Source organism: Asparagus officinalis, chromosome 10 (assembly GCF_001876935.1).
Source record: "Asparagus officinalis chromosome 10, Aspof.V1, whole genome shotgun sequence".
NCBI classification, from domain to species: Eukaryota; Viridiplantae; Streptophyta; class Magnoliopsida; order Asparagales; family Asparagaceae; genus Asparagus; species Asparagus officinalis.
Window position 1 is genome coordinate 43,672,070 of NC_033803.1, and position 11,313 is coordinate 43,683,382.

The 11,313-nt window shown below is 37.0% G+C and overlaps 1 long non-coding RNA gene across 1 annotated transcript; it reads right to left on the bottom strand.

The window, feature by feature from the left end:
* Positions 4,404 to 9,449, bottom strand: LOC109825070. Its single transcript, XR_002242890.1, has 3 exons — positions 9,294 to 9,449; positions 9,071 to 9,188; positions 4,404 to 4,669 (listed from the first exon to the last, which is right to left on the bottom strand). It is a non-coding gene; the product is annotated as an uncharacterized LOC109825070 (long non-coding RNA).

Below are 11,313 nucleotides of genomic sequence, written 5' to 3' on the forward strand. Positions count from 1 at the left end.
TTGGCAAGAATACAAACAAGAATCTCTATCATAGTAAAATCATCATGAAGCTCGACCTTTGGCACGTCTAACACGTGTTGCTGCTCTTCGTCACGTAAATGTTTCTTAAACATAGAAACATAGAACGTATCATGTATACTCGACATCGATGCTGGAAGATCTATCCGATACAAAATGGCTCCAATGCGCTCAACAATCCTGAATGGACCAATATACCCCGGGGCAAGCTTTCCCCATCTGCCAAATCACTAAACTCCCTTCATCGGCGATACTCTCAACAAAACATAGTCCCCAACCTGGAACTCTAACGATCGTCTCCTCTAATCTGCATAGCTCTTCTGTTTGCTTTGCGCTACAAGAATGCTCTCCCGAATTACTGCTACCTTCTCTGTGGTCTCTCTTACGAGTTCTGGTCCAAGCAATAAGCTTTCCTCTGGTCCTGCCCAATAGATAGGTGATCTACAAGGCCTCCCGTACAGTGCTTTATACGGTGTCATGCTAATAGTTGCTTGATAACTGTTGTTATAAACATTCTCAATTAATAGGATGTGATCCTCCCAACTACCCTAAAAATCAATAACGTACGTCCGCATTATCCTCCAATACTTGGTTGACTCTCTCCGTTTGTTCGTCTGTCTGTGGGTAGAACACACTAGAATATGATAACTAGCTATCGAATGAATTCTGGATGCTCCTCCAAAAATGTGAAGTGAAAACTGAACGTCGATCTGATACAATCGTCTCTAGAACTCCATGCAGTCTCACGATCTCCAGAATAAATATCCTCGCATACATTTCTACTATATAAGTCGTCTTCACTGGACAATACTGAATCACAAACTCATAATCCTTGATAAATACGACCCATCATCGCTGTCTCTAGTGATCCATGAATAGCTTGAACCATACTCTGTACAGGTAATGTCTACGTGTCTTTAGTGTGAAGACCACTTCTGCTAGCTCTAAGTCATGTGTGGCATAATTCTACTCATACGTCCTCAATTATTGTGAAATATAAGCCACAACTCTCTGGGTCTGCATCAAAACACCTCCTAGACCCGCTAACAACGCATCTGTGTAGACCACAAATGTCTAATCACTGCTCGAAATAGTCAATATTGGCGCTGTAGTCAACTTAGTCTTTAAAGTCTCAAAGGCATCCTAACACTCTATGCCTCAAACAAATGGTACACTCTTCTTTGTTAATGTGTATAAGTGGTGTCACAATCTTCGAGAAGTCATGAATGAACTTCCTGTAATAGCCAGCCAGACCTAAGAAACTACAAATCTCTGTAACTACCTTTGGTGGCTCCCAATCAAGTACTACTTTCACTTTAGCTAGATCCACTGCAATGTCCTTCTTGCTTATAACATGACCAAAAAAACTAACCTCAAATAGCCAAAACTAGCATTTGATAAACTTGGCGTATAACTGATACTCCTGCAAAGTTTGTAATGCCAAACGAAGATGCTGCTCGTTCTCTACCTCCAATCTTGAATAGATAAGGATGTCATTGACAAAACAACCACAAACTGGTCCAAACATGGACGAAAAACCCGGTTCACAAAATCCATGAATACCGCGGGTGCATTGGTCAGCCTAAATGGCATGATAAGAAACTCAAAAGACCCATATCGAGTTAGAAAGGTGGTTTTGTGAATATCCATTTCCCACACTCGCAACTGAAAATAGCCAGAATAAAGATCAATCTTCGATAAATACTGTGCTTCTCACAGCTAGTCGAACAAGTCATAAATCCTCGATAGTGGATACCTGATATAGGAAGTGACATTATTCAACTCACGATAATCTATATATAATCACATGCTCCCATCCTTCTTCTCCTCAAAGAGGACCGATGCTCCTATGAAAATGACTCCGGCAAATAAAACCCTGAGTTAACAACTTATCTAGCTGAGTCTGTAGCTCCCTCATTTCAGCATGTGCCATATGATAGGATGCTCGAGATATCGGTACTGTGTCCGGCTACAACTCAATGTAGGACTCAACCTCTCTCACTAAAGGTAATCTAGGTATATCCTAAAAGATATCATGATACTCTGAGATGACTCTGGTCTTGCTCAAATCTGCACCCCGATCCTATATCATCACATCCTCGACGTATGCCAGAAATGACTCCGCATTATGGTTACCCTATGAGGTTACTACTATCTATTCAAACCCATCGAATGCTCACAAGCTAACTGTCTTTGCAAAATAGTTTATACTAATGTGGTAGGATAACAACCAATCCATAGCAAGAATAACATCAAACTCGGACATTCGCAGGACGATTAAATCGACCACGGACTCAGACTCGTCTAAACTGACAACACATCTCCTATAGATACTCTCTAAGAGAGACACCTCTCCCAAAGGAGTAAAAACTGATAATGAAACGCTTAAAGGTTGCGCTATAAACCAAAGTCTAATCATGACATCATGATAGATAAAAGAATGCGAAGCTTCTGAATCAACAAGATCCGAGCTGGAATGGAAATCACTAAGAAAGCTCTGCTCGCATCATGATCACGTGGTACAACTACATAAACCCTGCCGGTGGCTAGCGATTGCTACGCTGATGGCGGTGGAACAAATAGGACTGACTGTCCCTCAGGAATCTCCTGGATGGCATGAATCTGGCCTACTGACCCCTCAATCCTCAAGAAGGAAAGAGGTGCCTCAAATCCTCTGCAGCTAGCAGGTAACTGCGGCCCTGAGAATACTAACTCTAACCTCTATCATGTTGGCCTCCTGCTGGTGTACTGCGATAATCCTTCGCTCTATGTTTGATCTTGTTACAATTGTAATATATACGCCGAATTTTGCGCTGTTGTGGCGCTCTTGAATCATGTTGTAGGTTGTTCTCTCTTCTTATGCTGTCCATGTTGCTGGCGGTAAAAACCCTTACCTCGCTGCTAGGGTTCTCTAGATTCCGCAATAGGTCCTTTTCCCTTGCCACTGTCACTATGCTGGTCTTGATTCCATAATTAACTACAGGCATATCTCCCTGCTTTAATCGGACTAGCTCTACTGCTTATCAAAGAAGCAAACAAAATTCTTCAAAATAAGTGGTATTCGCTGCTCCGATGAAAATCTAAAGTCGGTGCCATCCTCTGATGCTATCCTTCAGTGATATCCTCTAGTGATATCCTCTACACTGAATACATCTAACTCTGCTTTAGTACTAAGTCGACGTTAAGAAATTTTCACATATTTCTTTCATTTCTAGGTTGTACATGAATCCGGTGTGCCCTAAAACTATGGTGCTCTTAGTGTCTGATGGCTTTCTTATTCTTATAAAACCAAGCCTCCTGCTCTGCGGCTCTATCAATAGCTGATTGTGGTAATGGTAAAATCATTGGTATTGCCTCTTTAATAGGCATGATTAGTACAACTGGTGGTGGAACTCCAGAAAATATAATGTGGCTCGTTACTCACTCCTCGAGTGTTGCTAGTCTCAACTTCTGCAATCGACATTACCGAGTCGATCTGATAATGTGGAGCCAGCTACGGCTCAGGCTCTGCTTGCCCAGCTCTCTGGGTATGAGTTTTATCTCGACCGCATCCTTGTCTAGAAATTCATACTATCAAGAGGAGAGCTTAGTAGACACAGTAAATAAGGTCGCAAACATATATATATATATAACATAACATATCACATAGTATTCACACAAATACTTTTCAATCAAAGTAAGATAGTCATAAAAAAATCATAATTTTCGAGGTATACGTATTACGTCCTCACTTATTCTAGGAATTCCTAGCGAACTCTATACATGAATCCTAGAAAACTCTATCCTAGCTCCATGACTCGACATTAGATGATCCTAAAGATACTGAAACTAGAGTTTTGATACCAACTAGGACGCCCGTGGGTTCACACAAGGCTATAGTCCAAGGTGCATCCAAGGATGTTAAACCTACCATGCACCCACATAGTACATTAACACATTTTACCAATCATAGTAATATCCTCTAGTGGAATCGAAAAGAAGGGTAGGTACTAGGTACAAAATAGGCAAGAGAACATGATAGTAGTGCAATGATCATGATGAATATAGAAGAGATAGCTAAATAATAATATCATGTATCAAATGAACAAAATACAATAGAACTGAAACGGGAACAAGTGTAATATGTCTCAATACATCGAGTCAAATGAAGTATCACTAAGGCACTCTTTCATGCCCCGCTTCCCAAAATATCGTGGAATCGGAATGTGAACAAGCCTGCGACGTATTAGACTGAGGAGAAATAAGTACTAGACCTTCTACTCAATCTAATACGCTAACCGTCAAGCAATATAAAATACGAAGTCACAGGTCCTCAATCACAATTAGTAAGAATATAATAAATAACTCAAAATAGAAAAGTCATATCACAAATGGAATATCATCTGAAACACAAAGTTTGGGTCAAACATGCCCTTATTACAAAATAGTCCAACAAAATATGAAAAATACATAGTCCAACAGAAATGAAAGGAAGTACTACAAAAATAACTAAATCCCTCAAATACTAAAAGAGAATGTACTATATGATTAATCTAATATCCATCAGCAACTACGAAAAGAAAAGACTAAGCTTCAGGTTGCTCTTCTACTCCATCTGTAATACACTCCGACTGCAAGGCATCTCCATACTAGACCTGTCTATCCTCTAAATCTGGCATACACCAGAGAAAGCAGGTGCATGTCAGCATGCATGGCACATGACAGGATCCCACAGGGGAGAAGAGAAATGATCGAATGACCAATACAATGACAATAATAATAAAAATAGAAGTATGCAACTGTAATTCTAACCACTAAATGCAAATCACTACTAGATTATAATAATCAATCAAATCATCCAGGAATGGGGTCATGCTACTAACCATCCTATAATAGCTCACTGGTCCACATCTCAAATAGGTCAAAGTTTGCATTACCAGAAAACAGTAAGTGAGAGGACTATACGCAATCTGATCTTGGCATGGTCAAACTCAAGAAAATCTCAGGTGACGAAACATGTCACTGACCAAAGTGACGAAATAGTCTACTTGGTCTAACAAACCAACCCCAGGACAAAATAGGTCACTGGTGCGAGTATAGAAGATAAATCAACTACCACATCCGATCATGAGAACTAAGACTTTTCCACCCTAACATCTCATGTTTTTCTAAGTCAACAAACACGACCTATAATAGAGTTCTGGTTCACCTCCTAATTTAGTCAACGCACCCACACATGTTACTAAGTCTTGTTCATGACGCGCAAGGCCACTAAGTCATGAACTACTAATGGTTCTCAATCACAAGAAGGAAATAATAAATGCATCTTATTCTATGCAATTAAAACATGGTATATCACGTATATAAAATAAGAATCAAAGAATTAGCGGATGTTTTACACATAAAATGCCACGGTCAACAACCATCCATCACACGTTCATAAACTAAATTAATTCAAAATAAATAATTCTTCTACAAAATATATCCCTTTAAAATTATCTCTCATTATAATTATTCTAAAAATAATCTTTTAAAATAATAAATTCATAAATTTAAAAATAATCTTTTTACAAGATAAATTCTCATTATTTAAAAATAGTCTATTTTCCCAAAATAAATTCTTTTAAAAATATTTATCATTCTAAAATGATTCCTTTTCTCAAAATAACTTTTTTTTTAAATACTATAATTATCCTAAAATAATCCCATTGTCAAAATAAACTATTTAATTTATTATAATTATTCTGAAAATACTATATCACATTATTATGATTCATTCAATATTATTCATCAAACCCACGCAGGTAATTATTAACAGATCCAAAATTCTAATAAATAACAGTTAAAAAATGTAAATTCGCATGACAAATATAAGAATTACAATAAACTAATCTAAAATCAGAATCTTATGCATAATTCACAAATCTAAAAATTGTACGAAAGAATAAACGGGAAATAGGGATATTGCGTATAATTAATTTACGACAAAACTAAGAATTAAAAAATGAATAAAAAAGATCATAGAAAAGGGATCTTTCCTACGGGCCAAGGGCTTGCGGACGAGGCAATGGTGTTGTTGCGGGAGGAGCTCGGTGCTGTGGCATCAACGGAGGCTGCATGGGAGAGGAGGGCTATAGCGGTTGTTGACAGTGAGCGGCTGAGATGTGCTAGAGGTGCGAGCTCTGGCGGAGGCTGCGCCTGCAGCTTGTACGGACCTTGTGATCAGTTTCGGCCGCGCATGACGCTTGGCATAGGCTGTGCGCTGCGTTGGGGGCGGAGCAGGCATTGTCACAGGTGGCGGTGGCGTGGAGAGCATCGCCCTGTCAGCGCGGCACGGTTGGACTTAGTGCTGATCCCGCGGCTAGAGAGTGTTAGGTCTCATGTTATGAGCCTACATCTTCTAATCTTGTTTTGATGATTACAAACAATTTCTAATAGTGTTTGTCTAGTGTTTATGTTTTCTTATTAGGTATTTTAAACAAACAATAAGTTGAAGGTTGGATGGATTGAGCCTACACGATCATATCAAATGGAGGTTGGCGGAATAGTGGAATGAAGCCATGCAATTCAAGTTAAAGATTCCAAGTCAAGCTTCATCCACAACCAAGTCAAGCTACAATGAAGATCTATCAAGCTTGGATAAATTAGTTTAAGGTTTATATAATACGTGTTAATTCTATAAGCTCAAATATACACACACATTACATTTGTGAATTTTCATGAAAATAGGTGTTTTTATGTAAAATACATTCAAATATGTTTTGGACTATAAAAACCATGCTAACATCTTTTATTATGTCTATAAAATGATTACACAAGTTTTCAGAACTTGGTTTGAGCTAAAATGGCTAAAACCACATATTTGAAAAACATGTATTTTAGCACTTTTGAATATTTCTGAGTTTTCACAAATGGCAAGAGCAAATTTAAAAATTCCTTTTCCAACAAGTTCGTAATCATGGTTATAAACTTTTCCCAAAGTTTTATATTTTTTGGAATTTATTTGCTATTTTTAAAAGAGCTTTAAAATTCATTTTTAAAAAAATCTTTTCAGACTGATAACCTATTATCAGTCGACTGATCAGTCGACTAATGACATCAGTCGACTGATAAGTCGACTGAAAAATATGCCTGTAATCTTCAAAAGTTTCTATTTTATTTTGGTCGACTGACCAGTCAACTGATGTGGTCATCAGTCGACTGATAAGGTTGTCAGTCGACTGATAAGGTTGTCAGTCGACTGATGAGCTAAAAATACCTACAAAAGTCGACTGATAAGGTCGTCAGTCGACTGATGTGTTTAAAAGTTTATTTCTCAAAGTTTAAGTTTGGTGTTTGAGTTTACAAAGAAGAGGCTTGTATTTTCAGTTGAGGAATTCATCCTCAATCTTCATCAACCTCTTTGTGTTTATAGAGAAGTTTTTCTAACTCTTTTCTCTAACAATTTTATTAATGTTTTTCATATTCTTATTATTACTAGTTTGTTAATTGAGTTAGGATTTTATTTATACTCATTTTATCACACACACCCTATTTAAGCTTGTAGCTTTTCATACATCATATATTGGGTTATGGGTTTGTGATTTGCGAGATTGAGCTTACATTGAGTTCTCATCCAATTAGAGAACATTTTATTGTAATTATGCTTAATTATGAGTTACACGTTGTATCACACTTGTACACCGAGAGGAGTGTATGGTGAGAGATGGGATTGTCCCAAGAGGAGTGGCGTCGGTAGTAATGCCTAGAGGTAGATCGTAATTCCGAGTACTTGAGGGAAACACGGGCTAGAGACTAATACTTAGAGGGTGTAGAGTGTGATTGCAATTATGTGTGTTATAAAGTTTTTGGTGAACTAGAAAACTAAATTGTGAGGTATAAACGTTGTTCGGGTGAGCGTAAAAAACTCGGTTGTGATAGTGGATTTCTCCACGGGAGTGGGGAGCGGAGATGTAGGACGGAAGGTCCGAACTCCGTGATTATCTTTGTGTGTTAGAGTTTGCATTGGCATATCATTCGTGTCTATTGCTTAGTCTATTTTATTCGCCTTTGCTCATTGTTTATATTGCCCTATCATATTTGTTTTTGCTTATCCTTACATATATCTCATTGTATATCTCATTATTAGGATATTGCACTTTGTTTATATTGCTTATTCTTGCTCATATCACTTTGTATATCTATCTTGTAAGAATAATTTATTAATAAGTTTTAATCAGCATTAATATCTAATAAGATTAGCAATAACCCTATTCACACCCCCTCTAGGGTACTTTCAATTGGTATCAGAGCTTGGTGCTCTTTGATTTGAGGTTTAACCATCTTGAGTTAAAGATCCCTTATTCTTGTTATTGTTGCTAATCTTATTTTGATATTTGTTTTTTGCTTGCACATATCATGGATATGCACGATGCACCTAGTCTTGGCTATGCTATTAACATTGCTCCTATAATTAGTAATTTCCCCTATGAATAATGGTGTCTAGATTTAATATTTTTGCTAAATCTACAAATATTAATATATGAGAAATTATTGAATGCGCTTATATTGTACCCACTACGGAGAAATCCAAGTGGAGTAGTAATGATAATAGATTGTTTGCTATGAACAAGTCCTTGTTAAGATTTCTAATTGATGCCTTTGGCTTATCTTTTGCTAACAAACTTGATTCTTTTGATAGTGCTTATACGTTATGGAAATTAATAGAAGCACATCAAGGGGACTTGGAGGTAATCTGACAACATTTGGAGGATTCGGCTTTAAGTTCAAAAGGAGCATCATCTTCATGTACACGACCACTAGGCGATATCCCTAGTGAGGTATGCGAGTCCGATAACAATGATGATTTTACATTTGATGAACTCGCACATGAATATGAAAAATTATTGCATAACTATAATAAATTGAAACATAATTTTAAAGATCTAAAAAGAAAGCATGTTCAAATAAAATCCAATCATAAGTCCCTTGTATCTAATTTTGATTTCATTGCAAATGAAAATGTTAATCTTAAAGAATGCAATGAAAAATTAAGATTGGATATTGCAAGTTTGACTCATGATAAGAATAATACCATGTTAGAAGTAGAAGCTAATAAAAATTGTCAAGCTGCGGGTCCAAAACGTGATAATTTGGAGCGCGACTCGGTCGGCAATGCAACCATACGGTTACATTCACGCCTCTGGATCATCCTATATACAGATATATTGCTAAAAAAACTACTACATAGAGCATGTAACTAAAATAACAAAGGAACTAGATAGATAAAGAAACTCTGAAAAGACAAGTTCTCTTACATGTCCACAACTATTCAAAGTAGGGAAGAGGAAAATACATCTTAGTCTGGAGTACCACAAGTGATTACAAGAAAGACTCAATAGTTGAAGCTGAGAGAGTGAAGAGAGAGAAGGTGATCACTGTTGCAGGTCTTAATCCTTAAAGTACTCTTGGTCCTGCGAAGAAAGAACAATTCCTAAGTCTGGGGCATGCAAACCCCAGGGGAGTCAGAAAACTCCCAGCAATCATGAAAAATGAGGAAATTGTGCGCATGTAAGTGTATGTGGCAGGGATAAAGAAAAGATGAATTCTAAATTTATAGTGATAAAAGAAAAGGCTAAATCATGAGATCAAAAATAAGATGAAAACTCAATCAAAGATGACAAGGGAAAATAGCTAATTGTAGATATCAATCATGGTCTACCTCAAGTATATATCTTATACCCTGTACTAAAAGGAGTTAAGATTTAGAAACCCACAACACGAGATGAGTACGGGGAGAGAATAATCCAAACAAGGAAACCCTCGTATATATCATATATCTCAAATTGTAAGCCTCTAAATATCAACTCCCGAAATTCTATAAACAAACAATATAAAAAAAATACATCACCAACATCTCATCCAGGACATGTCGTGCATGCCAAATCTATCACAAAGCATATAAGCACATTATTTTATTTTATGTTATCTGAATTAGAGAAGAATATTTTCATGTATATAAATCGGTTCCCCGTAAACCGTCCCGGGAACACGGCTTCAAGTCAGGAAGTAGCTCTTTGGCCCATGTATATATATAACTCAGGATATCTGGAATGCGCATATGCTCGTTTATATACATGTTATTCTTCATCTAATTCCCCTTTATAAATCCCATGTTTGTCGATTAAATTTTAAATGACTGTGCATGAAATGTTGTGCACAAACCACAAAGTTACCGTGGAACGACTTCTATAAACCTATGAAAATAACCGTGACCCAGAACATGTCCAATCAAGATGGGTGCATTGTCTAGTCTATGCTACAATAGTAATAGCCAAGGAAAAATCTCATATCGGGATATCGATATCGAGAGAATAGCCATGCTATGAAAGCACGCTTATAAATCACATTTTAGCAGGAGTCGTCTTCATGCACAATCTCTCCTATGGATGACAACTAGGTGATCAAACAACAATTTTCAAAAAGTCAAGCATGTCAACCACAATATCAAACAAGATAAGTACTATATGTATAAACCGGTTTTAATCTAATCATGACATCTCATGTGATCTCCATTATCAATACCATTCAGCATATACTAGCCATGATTTACCAGTCACTTACATCTATCTTTGAGGAGGAGGTAACAACTTTTGTGTAGATTAGATAAGAAAATGGACACTAATATACATATACCCTCAGTCAACTAATATATGCTTGTGTTTCTTGAAGTTAGTCAGTTCATCAACTAATATATATATATATATATCACGGGAGGTGTAAGCACAGAGGACCATGGAAAATGTTAGACACGTAGGCAAAAGTGATAATATATGCAGGCAATTGGCCCCTGACATAGAGAAAGTATCAATCAAAGTATCTCCCTATCAAGAGCTACTAGATTACTTAAGTCTGGTTGATTAATCCTTAGCTTACTTTAAGCTCCTTAATATATATAAAAATGCATGTTTTCTTGTGCACATGGGTAAGGACAGTGCCGGTTATGAATATGTTTGTGCAGTTCCTTAAGAGGTGTCACTTTTATAATATGCACATATATTCATACAAGGAAGCATTCACAGGTATAGTGGAACATATTAAATAGAAAGAAATGCCATTAGGCTGGGTTGTTCCTACTGTGAATTGGATTACTTCTATTAAACAACAAATGATTATGGCAGTGGACAAAAAGATGATGATGATGTTGAGAGATTAAAGACATAAAACTATCTGTTTCATTTGCTAGCCACTGCAAGTTCACGTATCAACATAAGAGCATTGTACCTCCTTTCAGAGCCTTGTTGTTCCACAAAAATTGTTTCCAAAATGTTGGGCAAA